This window comes from Panthera onca, chromosome X (assembly GCF_046562875.1).
Source record: "Panthera onca isolate mPanOnc1 chromosome X, mPanOnc1 haplotype 2, whole genome shotgun sequence".
In the NCBI taxonomy this organism is placed as follows: Eukaryota; Metazoa; Chordata; class Mammalia; order Carnivora; family Felidae; genus Panthera; species Panthera onca.
The window spans coordinates 29,338,030-29,360,237 of NC_138357.1; positions in this window are offsets into that span (position 1 = coordinate 29,338,030).

The window sequence follows — 22,208 nt, forward strand, 5'->3', positions numbered from 1 at the left end:
AAACACTTCCTGAAGGGCTAGGCCCTGGACGTGTATGACCCCTCTTTAATATACTAGTGCTCGCAGGTGCAGGACATATAACAAGCTTTTAAAACACATAAGGGACAGCAAACTAGCCAAAATGATGAAACAGAAGAATTCTCCTCAAAATAAATTCCTGGAAGAAATGACATCTAAAGAATTAATCAAAACAGATATAAACAATATATCTGATCAAGAATTTAGAATAATAGTCTTAAGATTAATCGCTGGACTTGAAAAAAAGCATAGAAGACAGCTGAGAATCTATTGCTTCAGAGAACAAGGAACTAAAAAATAGTCATGAAAAATTAAATGCTATAAATGAGGTGCAAAATAAACTAGAGGCGTAACAGTGAGGATTGAAGAGGCAGAGGGGAGAATAAGCGAAAAAGAAGATAAAATTATGGAAAAAGATGAAGCTGAGAAAAAGATAAAAAAATTCTGGAACACACGGTGAGAACTAGAGAACTAAGTGATTCAATGAAACGTAATAATATCTGTATCATAGGAATTCAGGAAGAAGGGGGGCGGGCAGAAGGTGCACTTGAACAAATCATAGCTGAGAACTCCCCCAATCTGGAGAAGAAAACAGACGTTGAAATCCAGGAGGCACAGAGAATTCCCTTAAGACATAACAGGAATTGATCTTCTATATGACATATAGTGAAACTGGCAAAATACAAAGATAGAGAGTTTGTTTTTTTTTTTTTTTATGAACAACTTGATTTATTTATATTTTTCTTTTTTTTTTATGAACAACTTGATTTATTTATATTTTTCTTTTTTTTTATTATTTTTTTTTATTTTTTAATATATGAAATTTACTGTCAAATTGGTTTCCATACAACACCCAGTGCTCATCCCAAAAGGTGCCCTCCTCAATACCCATCACCCACCCTGCCCTCCCTCCCACCCCCCATCAACCCTCAGTTTGTTCTCAGTTTTTAACAGTCTCTAATGCTTTGGCTCTCTCCCACTCTAACCTCTTTTTTTTTTTTTTTCCTTCCCCTCCCCCATGGGTTTCTGTTATGTTTCTCAGGATCCACATAAGAGTGAAACCATATGGTATCTGTCTTTCTCTGTATGGCTTATTTCACTTAGCATCACACTCTCCAGTTCCATCCATGTTGCTACAAAAGGCCATATTTCATTTTTTCTCATTGCCACGTAGTATTCCATTGTGTATATAAACCACAATTTCTTTATCCATTCATCAGTTGATGGACATTTAGGCTCTTTCCATAATTTGGCTATTGTTGAGAGTGCCGCTATAAACATTGGGGTACAGGTGCCCCTATGCATCAGTACTCCTGTATCCCTTGGGTAAATTCCTAGCAGTGCTATTGCTGGGTCATAGGGTAGGTCTATTTTTAATTTTCTGAGGAACCTCCACACTGCTTTCCAGAGCGGCTGCACCAATTTGCATTCCCACCAACAGTGCAAGAGGGTTCCTGTTTCTCCACATCCTCTCCAGCATCTATAGTCTCCTGATTTCTTCATTTTGGCCACTCTGACTGGCGTGAGGTGGTATCTGAGTGTGGTTTTGATTTGTATTTCCCTGATAAGGAGCGACGTTGAACATCTTTTCATGTGCCTGTTGGCCATCCGGATGTCTTCTTTAGAGAAGTGTCTATTCATGTTTTCTGCCCATTTCTTCACTGGGTTATTTGTTTTTCGGGTGTGGAGTTTGGTGAGCTCTTTATAGATTTTGGATACTAGCCCTTTGTCCGATGTGTCATTTGCAAATATCTTTTCCCATTCCGTTGGTTGCCTTTTAGTTTTGTTGGTTGTTTCCTTTGCTGTGCAGAAGCTTTTTATCTTCATAAGGTCCCAGTAATTCACTTTTGCTTTTAATTCCCTTGCCTTTGGGGATGTGCTGAGTAAGAGATTGCTACGGCTGAGGTCAGAGAGGTCTTTTCCTGCTTTCTCCTCTAAGGTTTTGATGGTTTCCTGTCTCACATTCAGGTCCTTTATCCATTTTGAGTTTATTTTTGTGAATGGTGTGAGAAAGTGGTCTAGTTTCAACCTTCTGCATGTTGCTGTCCAGTTCTCCCAGCACCATTTGTTAAAGAGACTGTCTTTTTTCCATTGGATGTTCTTTCCTGCTTTGTCAAAGATGAGTTGGCCATACGTTTGTGGGTCTAGTTCTGGGGTTTCTATTCTATTCCATTGGTCTATGTGTCTGTTTTTATGCCGATACCATGCTGTCTTGATGATGACAGCTTTGTAGTAGAGGCTAAAGTCTGGGATTGTGATGCCTCCTGCTTTGGTCTTCTTCTTCAAAATTACTTTGGCTATTCGGGGCCTTTTGTGGTTCCATATGAATTTTAGGATTGCTTGTTCTAGTTTCGAGAAGAATGCTGGTGCAATTTTGATTGGGATTGCATTGAATGTGTAGATAGCTTTGGGTAGTATTGACATTTTGACAATATTTATTCTTCCAATCCATGAGCAGGGAATGTCTTTCCATTTCTTTATATCTTCTTCAATTACCTGCATAAGCTTTCTATAGTTTTCAGCATACAGATCTTTTACATCAAAGATAGAGAGTTTGGAAAGCAGCTAGGGACAAATGGGCCTTAACCTACAAGGACAGACACATAAGAGTAGTAGCAGATCTAGCTACTGAAACTTGGCTGGCCAGAAGGGAATGGCAGGAAATATTCAATATGCTGAATAGGAAAAATATGCAGCCAAGAATCCTTTATCCAGGAAGGCTGTCATTCAGAATAGAAGGAGAGACAAAGGTTTTCCAAGGCAAACAAAAACTGAAGGAGTTCATCACCACTAAACCAGCCTGACAAGAGATCCTATGGGGGACTCTGTGAGTGGAATGTTGCAAAGACCACAAAGGACCAGAGACATCACTACAAGCATGAAACCTACAGATAACACAATAAGTCTAAATCCATATGTTTCAGTAATAACACTGAATGTAAATGGACTAAATGCTCCAATCAAAAGACATAGGATATCAGAATGGATAAAAAAAAAACAAGACCCATCTATTTGCTGTCTACAAGAGACCCATTTTAGACCTGAGGACACCTTCAGATTGAAAGTGAGGGGATGGAGAACCATCTATCAGGCTATTGGAATTCAAAAGAAAGTTGGAGTAGACCATCAGACAAACTAGATTTTAAAGTAAAGACTGTAACAAGAGATGAAGAAGGGCATTATATCATAATTATGGGGTCTATCCATCAAGAGAGCTAACAATTATAAATGCTTATGCACCCAGTATGAGAGCACCCAAATATATAAAACAATCATGAACATAAGCAATCTCATTGATAAGAATGTGGGAATTGCAGAGGACTTTAATAATCCACTTACAACAATGGATAGATCATCTAGACAGAGAATCAATAAAGAAACAATGGCCCTGAATGATACACTGGACCAGATGGACTTGACAGATATATTCAGAACTTTGCACCCAAAAGCAGCAGAATACACATTCTTCTCAAGTGCACATGGAACATTCTCCAAGATAGATCACATACTGGGTCACAAAACAGCCTTCAATAAATATAAAAGAAATGAGACCATACCATGCACATTTTCAGATCACGATGCTATGAAACTTGAAATCAACCACAGGAAAAAGTTTGGAAAACCTCCAAATGCATGGAGGTTAAAGGACATCCTACTAAAGAATGAATGGGTCAACCAGGTGATTAAAGAGAAAATTAAAAAATATATGGAAACAAATGAAAATGAAAACATGACAGTCTAAACCCTTTGGGATGCAGCAAAGGCAGTCCTAAGAGGAAAATACATTACAATCTAGGCCTATCTCAAGAAACAAGAAAAATCCCAAACACATACAATGAAATATTATTCATCAATTAAATGGATTGAAGTACTGATACATGCTGCAATGTAAATGACCTTGAAAACATCTTGCTAAGTGAAAGAAGTCAGACACAATATGTCACATCTTATATAATTCTATTTATATGAACTATCTAGAAAAAGCAAATTTCATATCAATTAAAAAACACACAAAAACACAGTAGGAAATTAGTGTCTAAAAGGATTATTTTGCCTTGAAGATGATCTTCAAGAACATCTTCCATGAAGATTATCTTAAAACACATGAATCCTTAGACTCACATACCCTAAGAATGAAGCTGCATATGGACTATTTGAAAAACTGATATCTTAGAATAACTTCTAAAACTGCTTCTATGAAAATTTTATCCAAAAATGGACTAGATTCATTGATGAAGGATGTGCAAAATTACAAATAGCCACCTCCTTCCATGTGCCATCTAAATTAGTCTAAAACACCTGGATGGTTGGCTCATTCTTTCCTTTTACATCTATTTTTCCATCTACAAATTCACCTTCCCTTTCTTAACTCCAGCTCTGTTATACCAAAGTCATCTGCAGATAGTAACTCCTATGGAAGAATTCAGTTCTTTAATTTGTATATTAATTCATTAATGCAATCTCTCTATCTCTAACCTATCCTATCTCTTGTCTTTTAATATTCAAAGTAAAATCAGGGAAATAGAAACTCCCAGAATTTCTAGGAAATAGACGAACTCCTCAGCTTCTCATAGTGAATATAAACTGATTAGAAAAATTCTTCAGTCTCAGAAGTATCCTCTAAGCAAACTGTCAGTTTTTCAAGCAATGTAAACCCCACTTTTATCATTAAACTAGACTGAGAAACATATTGCACGACTCGCATGCCCATTTTTATATTGGTTGATGTGATAATTTGCTGGTTCATATAGGGAATTTAAGAATTCATGTAAAAAGTAATCATTATTATTATTTTAAGTAATAATAATAATGTCAGCATTACAGACATTGCCTTGTCATATCCACCTTCTCTGTAACAGTCTCCCAAGTAGTTATAATGAGAATTCCTCAGAATCAATATGAAGCTCCTAACTATGATATTAAAGTGTGTTAGGCCCTAATCCCTAAATCGACTCCCTCTCCACTCACAGCAGGATGCTAATAACTTAGATCCATTAAGTCTAAAAGATTGAGAACTATTAATACTGATATTAGTCAGAATGCAAAAATGTATATGTATATTTTCATTTATATATGTATTCACACAATACCCCTATCCAACACCGTTCTATGTGCCTAGTCATTTCAAAAGATTCTGGCACTGTGAATGAAAATAGACAAGAAGAGTTTCAGCTCTGAGATTTGCTCTCCAGAAAGAACAAACTGAAATCTGCAGAATAGCAAGCAATATGCCAAATACTGGGTGTGAGCCCAGCCACACAGCACCTCTCTCTACAAAATCCAGTAGGAGAAAAGGCTTAAAGAAACATTTTGCTGTCTCTAAAAAGTATTTTAACGCTTCAGATACAAAGGTGAAATGTTCCTTAAAAACACAGCAATAGGGAGATGATATCAATCCTGAATACAAACATCCTAACACTGCAATTATTCTAGTAGCCCATAGAAGAATACCCGTTCTAAATTGTCTCTTTTGTGAAAACATAAGGAAAGTCTTCCTATTTGGCACCACATTTTTATTTCACTTATCTTGGTACTACACTTAATGAAGAGGGAAGATTTGGTTAAGTGTGAAATTATAGTTATTCAATTGAAGGAAAGCCTGCTGCCTGCACATATTTCTAATTCCTGAAAAATCTGACAAATGCTCAAAGAAGCTCCCACTATCATTTAGGTACAAGAAATTATAAACTTCCAATAACAATTATACACACACGCACACACACACTCACACACACATGCACACACACACACACATACACGTGTATGTCTGTATCCATCTCCCTCCCCAGGAGAGAAGACGCCTTACTGAATCAATTGAAAGGAAAAATAAAGTCAGGAGCCTACAACCCTCATTCCTACCTCTGGTCTTCCATGGAAAATAGGAACTACAATGGTTACAAATTGAAGTTTTGAGATAACTTTTCTTTAGTTCCCACACTACCATCTTTGGTCACAGGGCTACTCCTTTAGTTTGTCCACCCTGGCTAATGTTGTGATTTCAGAAAAAGAAAGAGAGGAAAGGGAAATTATGGTAATAATACACATCTGACATATACACTTTAATGGTACAATTCTACCATTTCTGGATGGATCTGAAAAGAATTATGATGAATGAGTGAAGCCAATGTCCACAAGATTATATGCTGTATTATTTCATTCATAAAGAATTATTCAAATGACAATATTATAGAAAGGGTAACAGATTAGTGGTTGCCAGGAAATAATGAGGGGCAGCGGTTGGAAGATAACATAGGAGTGAATAAGGCTATATAAAAGGGCAACATGCTGGATCCTTTTAGAGATGGAAATATTCTATACCTTAAACCACTACTTTGTTTTATTAATTTGTCCACAGGACCCAAATAATCAGTTTCATTGAACTCTATAAATGAACTGACCAATTTCTTACAGAAAGTATAGGCAATACCACCACAAGATTTTTAACTACTGTAATAAACTATTTCTGAGTAATGAAGCAATCTCCAGATAGTTGATCTGATTGAGTAGTCTAGATAATCTAACCATATCCATTGTGAACACATTCTATTAGGCTGAGATGGGTAGATAGGATTTATATATCCTTTTGTATCCAACTAGCTAATACAAATACACATTGGTGGTATCTAGAGGGTTTTCTTCTCTTTAACAAATAGAGTCATGGTTGATTTTCCTTCTTCCCGCCCCCAACCTATTACAGTCACTATTTTCCTATTTTTGACTATATTTTTAAGTTTCCCCAAATAGGATAATCCATAAACTTGACCATGTCAACATATTGCATTAAGAGTCTCCAAGTACTCTTGGAAAATAGTAATTCTGCTTATCCTATAAAAGTGTAAGAATTTATAAATAGGTATCGTGATGGCATAGAGTGCTCATAAGTGTTGGGAATTATACCTAACCTCAAATCTAAGATTGATCAGTTGACAATTGTAAAATTTTGAAGAAGTTAGTTTTCCCAAATTCATATTTCTCTTTTTTTTTTTCTCATTACTGTTTTTATAAGTAAGCTCTACACCCAATGTCGGCTTGAACTCACAACTATAAGATCAAGAGTCTCATGAACTACTGGGGCACCTGGGTGGCTCAGTCGGTTAAGCATCCGACTCTTGCTTTTGGCTCAGGTCAAGATCTCACAGTTTTGTGAGTTCGAATGCCATTATGGGCTCTGCACTGGCAGCATGGAGGCTGTTTGGGACTCTCCCCCTCTCTCCGCTCCTCCCCACTCATGCTTTCTCTGTCTCTCTCAAAATAAATAAATAAACTTTAAAAAAAAGAGTCACATGCACTATTGACTGAGCCAGCCAGGTGCCCCACATAGTCTTCCTCTTTAAAATGAGAATAATAATGATCTCATAGGGTTGCAGTAAAAATTGAATACAAGCACACAGCATACAGAAAGTGATCTGTAACTCATGGTTCCTTCCCTCCCAGTTTTGTAAACTTATTCAGATTTGGAGTTTTTCAAGCACTTTATAAAGTAGCGTAAGTCTTTCACTTTACTCTAGAGACTCTACATGGGGTTTTTTCACTGTATGCAACTGATATACCACCTGAATTTGATACTGAGTCGTAAAACATTGATGTATACATCCACTGTAGCTTTATTATTTGTTGAGATTCTACTACTAAAGCATTTCCCTTGCTCCTTGTGGCTCCTGTCATTTCCTTTCACACTGAATGGTTCTGGCAGCACTGATGTTCTCCTGCAGTTCCAATCACCATGAATGAGCACTTTAGAAAGTCTAATAAATAAACAAACATTCAGCCATGCTCCTTTAGTTTTCATTCCTCTAAATCCAGCCACTAGCAATAATTGAAATCTCCCAGATGCTAGAACAAGGAAAAATATGGGAAGATTTCTGTGAAAGCATACACAATTCTACACTTGTATATTCGTGAGCATAAATCTCCAAGTCACAGAGCAAACTCATCTCTATATAAAGGTCCTGACTTAATGCAATGTTACAAATGTGCTCATAAAATTATAAATCCTACAAAAACCCAGGAGTACAGAACATCCATGGGACTTGGCATCCAAGAGCAAAGATTATCATTGGCAGATAATTTTCCATGGGTTTCTTACATTTCTACACATCTTCTCATCAGAAGCATTGACAGCCTATGTCCCAGACTATCATGTTCCCAAGGGTTTTTGGCGACTTTGGGAGATGCAGATAGTGTCTTCCTCCAAGGCAGAGGCAAGATTTGTTTAATGTCTAGGATACTAAAGATAATATCATCCTTCAGTGCAAATGGTAGGGGGGAGGTTAAAATATTGGGGCTTCCTAGGATGAGGTCTTCTCAGCTGTGAAGCACACGACTAAATGTAGGGCAGCCACGTTAGTCAATTTCACATTACTCCCATAGGAATCGGACAGCAACAAAAACAGATGTGAATATAGTCATGCTGCCTATGAAGCCATGAGTAACAAAGTCCTTTGTCTTTGACCCAGGAATCTTATGCTTTTTTCCAGCCTCCATGAAACGGTGTCAAACTAATTTGTTAGGATACAAGTAGGTGAAATCTAAAACCTTTCACAATTCTTTTTTTTTTTTTTTGTTTTTTGTTTTTTTGGGGTTTTTTTTTTGTTTGTTTTTCAATGTTTTTTATTTATTTTTGGGACAGAGAGAGACAGAGCATGAACGGGGGAGGGTCAGAGAGAGAGGGAGACACAGAATCGGAAACAGGCTCCAGGCTCCGAGCCATCAGCCCAGAGCCTGACACGGGGCTCGAACTCACGGACCGCGAGATCGTGACCTGGGTGAAGTCGGACGCTTAACCAACTGCGCCACCCAGGCGCCCCTCACAATTCTTGACAGTATAACATTAAACATTCATAGAACTTTTGCAAACTTTTATTCATATATTTGCATAACAAATGATAATCATAATATAAACATTATGTACCTTATGAAGCTATTAAAAAGGTTTACATTAGATAACAGTTCTTAAAGTTATTTGGAAACTGTACAGTACTGTACATTTTAGATAATCATCATTGTCATCTCATTTTCGCATTTATTAAGAACATTTCAATTTCCTTGGCAATGGAATCATTCCTCATGCCTCAGTAGCCTCTGAGTAACTTAATTTGCTATGAACTTTTCTTTACTCATTATTAAATTCTTAATTACTACAACAACCCCCCCAAATCATGTCACCACTTCCATTTTTAAGTCCTCAAATTCATCCTCTACGGTATAGTCACATGAGCATTAAAAATTATTTATCTGGGGCTCCTGGGTGGCTCAGTTGGTTGAGTGTTCAAAATTGGCTCAGATCATGATCTCGTGGTTCATGAGTTCGAGCCCAGCATTGAACTATCTGCGCTATCAGTGCAGAGCCCGCTCGGGATTCTCTCTCTTTCCCTCTCTCTGGCCTTCTCTCTCTGCCCTGCATGTGCGCATGCACTGTCTCTCTCTCAAAAGAAATAAATAAACTTAAAAAAAAAATCATGAATCCGATCACATCCCTTTCCTGCTTAAACCTTCAGTGGTTACCCATTACCCTTAGAATCAGGCTGAAATCACACATTGGGTCATAAGATCCTTTATGATATGGTCCCTACTTCTCTCCCCAACCCCACATCTTCTATTTATGCCAGTGCATTATATGCTTCTGTTGTATTGAATTCTTTTCAGTTGTTAAAGGTGTCATGTTCTTTTTCATGTCTGGGACGTGGCATATGCTATTCCATATGCCCTGAACTGATTCCCATCTTCCCAGCCCTTGTTCATTTACCTAACTTCTGCTATTTTTTTAGGCTTCAACATAGAAGGAGAAAAAACATAGCTGGAAAATCTATTCTTAAATAACTATTACACATAGACACACACACACACACACACACACACACACATAATGAATTGCTCTGGATGCATGCTATTTTTTCCTTCTGGTCTGTTAGTGGTGACTTCACTCATCATCACAAAAGTTTGGTTTTTTATTTAAGACCACAGATACAAAGAATAGATTGGTGATTTCCAGAGCCTGGGCATGGGAGGTGGGGGTGAGTGAAATGGGTTGGTCAACTGGTATAAACCTCCAGTAAGTAATAAAATAAGTAATAGGAATGTAATATACAGCATGGTCACCATAGTTAATAATACTGTATTGCATATTAGAAAGTTTCTAAGAGAGTAGATCTTAAAAGTGCTCATCATAAGGAAAATAAATTAGTAGCAGTGTGTGATAATGGATGTTAACAAGATATATTATGGTGACCATTTTACAAGTATCAAATCATGTTATGTCTCTGAAACTAATACAATATTATATGTCAATGACACCTTTTAAAAAAGTATTGTATGTTTCACAGCACTCATAATGCTGCATCATTTTTACCTAGCAATTTTACTATGATTGTACCCAACCAGAACTGGTACCAAGAGTGCCTTCCACGAAATCATGAATTTCACTCTGATTCAGGCATGTTTGTTTCTCTTGGGTAAGTGAAATAAGAAAAAGTTGTTGTCTGGGGTGCCTAGATGGCTCAGTCAGTTTGTAATTCAAGCCCCGTAATCTGTAAATTCAAGCCCCGTGTTGGGCTCTGTGCTGACAGCTCAGAGACTGGAGTCTGCTTCGGATTCTGCGTCCCCTCCTCTCTCTGCCCCTCCCATGCTCAGGCTCTGTCTCTCTCTGTCTCTTGATAATAAATAAGCGTTAAAAAAATTAATAAATAAAAAGAAAAAGCCATTGTCCTTTTTAAAACTATTTTTTAGAAAAGCAAATTCAAAAAGCCTATTAGAGTAAGTTTCCCACAAGATTTGTTCTTTGCTGACACTTTCCAAGTATCTTGATACTGTCCTAAAGTAAAAACACCCATGACCTCAGCATGTTCAGGATACCTTAACAAATTAGATTATCTCTCTAGGAATTGTGCCTAAGCCAATTCTTATGAAACTCCTGTCCCAACAGATAGGTTTTCATTTCTTTCTTCTGAGCTTTATACTCAGAACCTAGTCATTGAGAAAAGATAGAGAAACACTACTCAAAATTTCTTCAGTTCCTGCCAACTCCCCTCCAGCAAAATTCTCATTAAGAGAGGCCCTATCAGTGAGTTCTATCACATAAGATGACCAACATTTATTCAGACTGGATTGAAGGCTGAGATTACAAATTGTTTAATGAGATTGAGAATTCAGAACACAGCAAGGAGAAAAGTTTGGCTGGCAGTCACTAACGTTTCCTACTGAGCAAAAGAAAAATGCATGCTTTTTTCTTTTCCAGAGAAGCACATTCTCAAATACTAAAACCATATTTGACTACTGATGTAGTTAGAGCAAGGAATTTATATAACTTCCATGAATAACTACATGCTCTTCCAAAGTTGTTAAGAGTCAAAATAATAACAAAGTAATAGAAGAGGAAGAATAGTATTGCGGACCATTCAAAATACTGATTATTTGCACTAATGATAGGGAGCACTGGTGCAAGAAATAAAAATCTAAAGATAACCCAATTAATATAGTGACTATTTCACATCTATGCTATGCAAAATACTGCATTAATATAAAATAAGCACTCAGACACGCATTTATCATTATGCAGGGTTTGTTTTCCTTAACAAATGGTAACTAAGTATATGAATTAAATAAATTATAAGGTAGAAAACTGTACCTAATTAATAATGGGAGAAACTAAGAACTCTGGAAAATCAGAATGTAATGGACTTCATCTGTTCACTAGCTAATTAAAAAATGCATCCCTGACTACACAGGGCTGAACTTGTTTTCAGTTCAAAATTTTTTGAGCTTCAAACCAAATGACATGGATGTGGATTGATATGTGGATTGATATTGAGATTTATAATGTTTTAGCTGAAATGTTTAGAATCCTTCCTGTGTCTCTAAATAAAAGGAAGTTCAGGCCCACATGTTCCTGATTCATTTACACTGACTCATCAAAACATAATTCTTCCTCTTGTGATACATTATATACAAAGAGTCCTTGGATTACTTTGATGAGCCAAATTAGCATCTTCCCCCTTGTATAAACAGGAAATCCCATTTTTCACGAATAAACAAATCACAGATGCTATCACTGAAGGATCATCTCAGGTTTAAGTGATATAAGTACTTTCAAGAACAGAGTGATTTGAGGGGTGTGATATGATGCTTCCCACCCCAATCTATTCCATACCTGACATCATCCAGTCTAACTCAAGAATTGCCTCATGAGTTAGATCACAACTGCAGTTATTTAACTCCAAAGGTCACTGTTAAAATGAATGGCACACCTCCGTATATCAAATTTGTATGTTTTTTCTCTTAAAAGGTAAACAAAATGCTACCTGTTGTCAAAGGCAATAGAAGACTGATTTTTTTCCCCAAAATGAAGTATGAGGTATGACCAGGAGTCTACCACTACAAGAGAAGCAAGTAAGATGACTATGAAAAATAGGCCAAATTATTGTGAAAATCAAGGCTTCATACACTAAGGTAGATGGTTCCAATTTTCGAGTTTCCTCTTGTTATATAAACTTGCATCTATGGATTTCAAAAAAAATTTGTAAGTGTGCAATCATCAGGGACTCAATTATTATTCTGATTATTCATATAGCTAAATCTGAAATTGCTGCACCCATTATAATCTCAATTTTCATAAATTTGAGTATGTGTACATGGTGTTGATTTAATATAAAATACAGGGTCATCTTGACACTAATGGGTTTGCTACTTTATTAGTTCTACTCAGGTCAGAATTCACCTGACAAATGTCTTTTATTTTAAGTTTATTTATTTATTTTGAGAGAGTGAGCAAGGAGGGGAGAGGCAGAGTGAGGGGAAAGGGACAGAGAGAGGGAGAAAGAGAATCCTGAGCAGGTTCCACACAGTGCAGAGCCTGAACCTTAAGATAATGACCTGAGCCGAAATCAAGAGTTAGAAACTTAACTGACTGAGCTACCCAGACACCCCTGGCAAATGTCTTTTTAAAATTGTCTTCTTTTCCTTTTTTGCTGATTGTAAAAGTAAAATACACACTTAAATATTGAAAATTTTAAATGCAAATGAATAGAACTTGAAATTTACTTGCAATTCCACCCTATCCCACCATCAAAAGATAAATGTTTCCTCCAATTTCATAGGGATAAATCTGAATGTTCATGACCAATTACAAAATGGCAGCTTTCTACAAGAGCACTATGCTATAGATATAATTCCCATAAAATCTTTCAAGCATGCACACTGCACTGGTGATGAATATTAAAAGAAGTGAATATACAGCAGTTTTCCATCAATTCAGTACACAATAAACATAGGTCTATATATAGAGATCATGTGAGCATATAAACAGAAAATGTTTATATGTGTATACACAGATAAACACATGCATCTGTTTGATATAAATATGCATTTAAATGGATTCAGATCCTCAGTTAATCAGACATTCTCCCAAACTGCTCCCTCAGGTGTATCATGTCTCTATATTACATAAACATTCCAACCAAGAGAAATGTATGACTAGTCTAAATGCCATTTATATGCAATATATAAACACAATAGTTCAAAATTCAACAATTCAAAATTAAATAAGTTTATACTTACTTTCTGGGATCTAGAGCTCTCTTAGGAATAATATATATGTGTCTGTGTATATGTGTGTATGTATGTGTATTTATATATATGTGTATATATGTGTGTATATATATGTATATATATGTGTGTGTGTATATATATATATGTATATATATATATATATATATATATATGTATATATATGATGTGTGTGTGTGTGTCCATGTATAAGGCCAACTGTTGTAACACAAACTGAAACATGGTACACTCATCCAAAATTACTTCTGCTATCAGACATATCACAATGCATAAACACTGTCACTATTTAATGTATGACAAAAAAATTTTCCCCCAATCCCTACAGCCATATCTATTTGGATACACTGATTTATAAATGTCCTTCGCACATACTTATTTCAAGCCTTAGGGCCTAGATATTCTGCACTTCCTTGTCATTCTAACATTGGTTAGATAAATACTTCTAATCAAATTTTCATCTCTTCAGTTTTTACTATTTAAGTACCGCAAATAAAGAATTGAATAAGGCACATTGCTTGTATTTAAAGAGCATATGGACTACTGGGAATATAGGTAAGTACATTGACAATATAGCTTAAAGTACGAGGATAGAGACAAAAGCAGGTGCTAAGGGACAACAAAGATGGTGAAGAAACTCAGACTAGCAATATAGGGGTTCAAAAAACACTTATCAGTGGAGGTGTAATGATAGAACTAATTCTTGAATTCCAGAAGAGAATTATATACATAAGAGTAGGCAAAAAGGTATAGACCTAAAGAAAATATGTCACACTACAACTGTACCTTGCTAGGGCTGTGGCAATATCATGGCTTAGGCCACATTATGCAGAATCTTGTATATCATGCTCAAGTGGTTGCACTTCATCCTGAAGACAGTTAACCTAGGCTGTTCTCGACAACCAGCAGGATAACCTAGGCGTTCATACATGATAATACCAGGTTTTAAGAGAATGAGAGTAAAGCTGCGAGGCCTGAGGCCAAGGTTCAGAAATCACCCAGTAGGATTTCCACCTAAAAAAGTCATCAGTCCACATTTAAAGGGTGGGGAAACAGACCGCCTCTTGATGGGAAGAAATAAAAATAAATGTTAGACTTTTATTTTATTTTTTAAAGTTTATTTATTTATTTTTGAGAGAGAAAGAGTGTGAGTGCATATGAGTGGGAGAGGAGCAGAGAGAAAGAGGGAGAGAGAGAATCCCAAGAAGACCGTGCGCTATAAGCACAGAGCCTGACGTGGGGCTCTATCTTATGAACCATGAAATCATGACCTGAGCTGAAATCAACATTGGATGCTTAACTGACTGAGCCACCCAAGTACCCCAATGTTAGGCTTTTATAATCCACCACAGTGGGACATAGGGAAAGGAAGAATTCAAATTATTTAATGAATTCATGGATCTATAGTGATACTATACATTGAGTTAGAGCTTACTATGAGAAATGTAGAACTGGGAGAAAGATAATACATGGTATTTTTATCTTCATGTTTAGCTTGAGAAGTCAAGAAAAATCCAAGTGGAAATGTCCAGTAAGGGGCCCCTGGGTGGCTCAGTCGGTTAAGCATCCGACTTCGGCTCAGGTCATGATCTCATGGTCTGTGAGTTCAAGCCCCACGTTGCGCTCTGTGCTGAGAGCTCAGAGCCTGGAGCCTGCTTTGGATTCTGTGTCTCCCTCTCTCTCTGTCCCTCTCCCACTCACACTCTATCTCTCTCAAAAATAAATAAATATTAAAAAATTAAAAAAAAGAAATGTCCAGTAAGAAGTTAGATATACACATCTAGAGGTTGGACGAGACTTCTGGAACAGAGATAAAGATTGAGAAATCGTCAATTTACAAGTGGTAGACACGTAGTTGAAATGAACAGCACAGGGAGAGTAGATGGATTTAGAAAGGAATAAGTAGAACATGGGATTTTAGATAACACTAGTGTGTTTGAAGGGTAGATAGAAGAAGGAACAGATAAGAAAGAAAAGGGATACATAAAAAAGTAACAAAATCTGGAGTGTGAAATATAGAAGCCAATTGAAAAGAACTTTTTGAGAAAGCAGGAAGAGTGAAAAGTTTCAAATCCTAGAGAGAGACTGAGGACTAAAATGTACTCATTAGCATAGTAACTAGGAAGAAGGAAACACAGATATTCCAGAACTCATTTCTCACTATGATTCTAGGGATTTCCCCAGGAGGCTATGGTCTGATTTACAGATACCAATTTCTATTTTACAGAGAAGTCATGGAAATTTTAAGATCAATCTGAATATGAACCAACCAGATGTTACTACTGCTGAGCACAATTCTACACTGTACACAGTCATGTTAGCCCCCATCCTGTGCACATTAAAAACAGATACTAGGACGAAGCAATTTTAATGAAGAATACTATCTATCAGGAAGATACACCCAACACATTCTAATCATGTGCTACCATTTGTGACATGGAAAATAGAATTTATACATATGCAATCTAAATCAGGAAAATCTTCCTTTGTAACATTCTACAGGCTTCTATTATAGAACTATAGAGCTCAAGGGGAGAGGGAGGAAACAAGGATCAAATACTTCATTTTGGATTTTATGAAAACCTAGAAAGGCCTGAAAAAGAACCGACAAGTGAAAATCTAAGAGAGTAAGGAGGAAGAATCATGAGGAAAGTATATGTTTTATTATTAAAATAAGGTAGGATAAAAGGTAAAAGAGTAACAAAAGAACATGCTCTGTGCATGCAACATCAAGGAGAAGCCCTGATTCAGAACCTCAGCCTCTGAGACTGTACCTTCAGACAGTCCTTAGACTATACATGAAGCAACAACGGGGTAGGAATCCAAAGCCAGAGTGGGTATGAGGATAATCTTTGGATTAAAAAGTTTTGAATGGTCATTAAGAAGAAATTGGAATCCTGAGCCACACACAAAAAATTTTTAAGAGAATATTTATAATCTTCAATGAAATTAAACAACCAGACCTAAATGAATTATATTCTAGAGAAATAATAATATCAATGACAAATTATATATTCCCAGAAATAATAGTAACACCAACAGAAATTCTTAGTATGAAATAGGTATGTTATATACAGTATTACTGACTTTCACAACCCTTCTTGCCAAGTAGATGGCATTATTTACATTTTAAAAGAAAAATATTGAGGCTGACATTATAATTAACCTGCTAAAGAACAATATTGGAGACAAAAGTTGAATACAAATCTGATTTCATGGCTACTCTCTTTCTGTTGTACACACCAGGCTGCCCTGTTTCAATATGACAATTTGAATAAACCTGGGATGGATGTTGGAAGACAAGAGACATATGAATGTTTCTTAACTTTTCATAGAGGAAAAAGATAAGTGAGATATTAATCATTTAAAAGAGGATTTTATAAATACTTTTCTAGGATTCCACATGTATTCATTAATAACAAGCTATACAAAAGTAATATAATTTCCCTTTACAAAAGGGAAGGTTTGCATGACTGGGAAAATAATGTCAAGAACACAACATCTGGCCAGCAGCAGGGCATCTAACAAAACCAGCCTCAATACTCTTAATGCAAAAAAAAAAAAAAAAAAAAAATAGCAAACTACAGATTAGGTGCTGGTAGAGTTAGATTGGTTTGTCTTTGAGACATTTACAAGAATTTGGTTATAGGAGAAGCAGTGTCAACTTAGAACATCAGTGGCATTCTATAATCCTGCTCATTCAAAATAATCCTTAATTATTTGGAAGAAAATGTTGAAGTTTAGCATATCAACTTTGTCAATGATAGGGAACTCAAAAGAGAGTGAACATATTGGATGAACAAGACAGGGACAAGACTATCAAGATGAATTATTCATTATTTACTATGCAGAATCTTAACCATGAGTCTAATAAATTTTTCAAGTAAAGACTAGGGAAAATATGAATCTAAAGCCACACATGTAAATAAAATCATGTTTGGGTAGACTGACTCTACATTTACTATAAAGCAGCTGTGTAATACACCTATTTAAACATAAATGTGATGCAATAAATATAATTAGTAAAACAAAAAAGATTGGCCTGTTCTACTCTGAGATAGCCCAACAAACCAATGAGTTATTTGGGGCTAGGAACTTTATGGATTCCACAGTGGCAAACCATATATACACAGGAGGATCAATAAGATAGCTGTGAAGGCATAAACCATAATGTGAAGGACAGTTGAAAGAACCAAGAAGGGGCACCTGGGTGGCTCAGTCAGTTAAGCGTCTGACTTTGGCTCAGGTCATGATCTCACAGTTCGTGAGTTCGAGCCCTGGGTCAGGTTCTGTGCTGACAGCTCAGAGCCTGGAACCTGCTTCAGATTCTGTGTCTCCCTCTCTCTCTCTCTGCCCCTCCCTGGCTCATGCTCTGTCTCTTTCTCTCAAAAATAAACATTAAAAAAAAAAAAAACAGAATGAATGAACTAAGGAGACTGAGCCTATTTAAAAAAAAAAGGATTTTGAGTACCTTCAAATATCTGTTGGACTGTTATATAGATAAGGAAACCAGATTTGTTCCACTTTATATGATTAATAGATGGAACAATGAGAATAGAGATTTTGGACCTAACTATGGAAGTTATTTTCTCTAAAAAATTTTTTAAGTTATTTATTTTGAGAGAGAGTGAGAGAGAATGCAAGCAGGGAAGAGGCAGAGAGAGGGGGAGAGAGAGAATCCCAAGCAGGCTCCACACGACCAGCGCAGAGTCCAATGCAGGGGTTGAACCCACAAATCGTGAGATCATGACCTGAGCCAAAGTCCGATGCTTAACCGACTGAGGTACCCAGGCGCCTCTGGAAACTATTTTCTAATAAATAGGGATGTCCAAAATTGAAACCAGGTAACCACACAGATAATGAGTTTCTTCCTACCACAGATGTCAAGTGGAGATTGATGAACAACTTAGAAGATTAAAAAATCCAGAGTTTTGAGACTTAAAAGGAATCTTAGACATGATCTTCTAGTACAACACTTTCACTTCACATGTACAGAGAATAACATAAAAAGGGGAAGTGACCTATCCATGGTGTCACTGGTAGCACTTAAATCCAGGTTTTCTGACTTTAAGTCAAGTGCTCTTTTTCTACACATATATGGCAAAGCATGGGGACTGCATTATCTGATGGGGGTGTTTATACTACAGGTCTACTGAAAATTCTTCCAGTGCAAAGACTCTTTTAGGCATAGGCAACACATTTATTAGATGGAGGGCTGGTAGGAAGAAAGGTCCCCAAACAGGAGGAACCCCAGGAGAAGTCTGATTTTATTACCTGTGACATACTAAAAATATATTCTCCCTTCTTTACTCAAATGTGGTCCCCTCTATTGCACAAACTCTTTCAAAAATGCTAATGGATCGTTTCTTTACCTGTACCACTACTTATCACATTTAGTTATAACATGGTATGCAACAGAAATCACCTATTTTATTTAATGTTTATTTATTTTTGAGAGAGAGAGAGAGAGCACATGTGCGTGAGCAGGGGAGGGGCAGTGAGAGGGGGTACAGAGGATCAGAAGCGGGCTCTGCACTTAGAGCAGACAGCCTGATGTGAGGTTCAAACCTACAAACTGTGAGATCATGACCTGAGCCGAAGTCCGATGCTTAACCAACTGAGCAACACAGGTGCCCCTCAAATCACATATTTTGAATGGACTAAGAACTTCTTGTCCAAGCACTGCCATGAAATACACTGTGAGACTCTGGTAAAATCCTTTCCCTTTCTGGACAACAGTTAACCTCATGTATCAAGTGAAAATACTGGAGTAAATAACCTATAATGGTTCTTCCGATTCTGACACCTGATAATTCTAAATCAAATGGACTTCTTTCCTACTGTGAAAATCAAGTCACATAACAATTTACTGCAATTCAAAAATAGCCCAATTATTCGTGTGTGTGTGTGTGTGTGTGTGTGTGTGTGTGTGTGTGTAATTTACCTTAAAAGTACTTTAGGGGAGCCTGGGAGGCTCAGTTGGTTAAGCGTCTGACTTTGTCTTAGGTGATGATTTCACAGTTGGTGAGTTCAAGCCCAACATCGGGCTCTGTGCTGTCAGCATTGAACCCCATCCAGATCCTAGGTCTCCCTCTTTCTCAGCCCCTTCCCCACTTACACTCTCCCTCTTTCTCTCAAAAATAAACATTAAAATAATAAAAAAGAAACAAAAAATAAATAAAAGTACCTTAATATTTCAGTCATCTATATATTATCAGTTGCAATTCTCTTCCGTGTAGTGTCATCCATCGCAAGGACAGATATCACATAATCAGTAAGATAAATACCTTTTACAAAAATTATATATAGAGAATAAGACTAATATTTACATAAATCACATTATGGCTAGCTTCTAATGGATGGAGTTGTTATGATTCCTGAGACATGATTTGACAAAAAATACATCTGGGTCTGCAAAACAGTAGGCAACATAACCCTAAGGCTCTACTGCATTTGACTTAGACTTGATTGTGCAACACAAACCTTTTAGAAGTAAGCATCTCTATCAAAATTAGTCATGACATTATTCCTTTAGGGTTGCTTTTGCTGAGTCTATACTCAATTTTCAATTTTATTTCTTCCACTTTAAAGTGAAAATTGTTAAAATAAACATTTGGTTTCAAGGAGAGCTATCTCTACCAAGAGAGCCAGACACCAGACACCTGTATTCGTGAAACACATTTTTATATCATGAAATTAGTCCAGTGCTCCAGAATTTACCTTCTCCACACTCCACTTTCACAGCATCAGGGTCTATGTCTCCAAAACACGTTTCTCTTGCTCATTCATCTATGCTTCCTAGCAGAGCATGAAAGCCAGAGGTTCAGCATCTTCCATTAACCAATTAATATCCATGAACACAATAGCCTTAGCTAGCCATCATCTCTAAACAAAACTTAGGACCAACAGAAAAGTAGGGTAGCACAAACTGACAGGTTAAAACAAGGTGATAATTTGATAAAGACGTGGGGAAATTATCAAAAATTAAATTTTGTTGGATAGCAGTTTGATATAGTACAGGGACCAGTAAACGTTTTCTGTAACGTGCCAGATAATAAACAATAGGCTTTGTGGGCCATACGGACCCTGTCACTACTCCTCCACTTGCCATTGTAGCATGAAATCAGCCATAGGTAGTTAGAGAATATATCATTAAATGAGCATGGCTATGTTTCAACAAAACAGGTGATGGATCAGTTTTGGCTCATGAACTATAGTTTTCCAACCCCTGGTCTAGTGGAATGATTCTGAGAGATGGGGGGCTCAAATAGCAATTATATTACTTATTAGACCAGTAACCCTAGGCCGTTTACTTAACATCTTTCAGATTTCATTTCATCATGTGTAAAATATAGACAATAACATTTTGTAGGGCTATCATGAGCATTAACTATGATGGCTATGAACTGAATCATGTCACCTCAAAATTAATAAGTTAAAGCTATAATTCTCAATATAACTTTTTTTGGAGATAGACTTTAGGAGGTAAATAAGGTTGAATGAGGTCATAAAAGAAGGACCCTAATCTGACAGGACTCATGGCCTTTTAAGAAGAGAAAGAGAGCTCTTTCTCTTTCTCACTCTAGTGGGTAAAGGTCATGTGAGAACATAGTAAAAAGGCAGGTGTCTATAAAGCCAGGAAAACAGCATCTGGGACTTATAGCCTTCAGAAGTATAAGAAAATAAATTTCTTCTGTTTGGGCCATCCAGTCTACATTATTTTGTTATGGCAGCTTTAGCAGATTAATACACTGTGATCAAGTAAATAACATGTTTAGTACAGGGCTAGTAACATAGTATAGTGTTTCATTCATGCAAGCTCAATTTCCTTAACCAATTTTCATTTCCCCCTAATCATAAAGCTAGCCTTAGATCAACAGAATGAAACTATACAGATGATATGGTATCGAAATGTACTTGTGCCATGAACATTTAAAGTTACTCCACACTTGGGGCGCCTGGGTGGCTCAGTTGGTTAACCATCCGACTTTGGCCTAGGTCATGATCATGCTGTTCCCGAGTTCAAGCCCCACATCGGGCTTGGTGTTGACAGGTCAGAGGTTGAGCCTATTTCAGATTCTGTGTCTCCTTCTCTTTCTCTGCCCCTCCCCCACTCATGCTCTGTCTCTCTCTCTCCCTCTCTCTCTCTTTCCTTCCCAAAATAAACATTTAAAAAATAAAAATTAAAAAAATTAAGTTACTCCACACTGAAATGCTGACATAAACTCTATATTGAACTCTATGTGGACTTAAAACAACCCAATGCTAAAAGAGTTCATTAAGACATTTCTATAGTATAAAATTAAGCACTACCTTAAATCCTATTCAACCCTCATAACTTTTTTTGTTAATTTCTCAAACACTTCTCAAATGTATCCAAACATATCTATCCCCAAAATAAGTGAAACCTTGGATTTCAAGTAACTTGGTCTGAGAGTGTTCCGCAAGATGAGCAAACGTTTCTAATAAATTTTAACTTGATAAATAAGCGATGTCTTGCAATAAGAGTAGTACGTGACGCTGAATGTCACATGATCACAACTGAGCCAATGGTTCTCGAAATTTGCTTCGATACCCAAGTGCTTTGGATAACAAGCATGTTTCCGGAACAAACTGTACTTTATTCCAGGTCC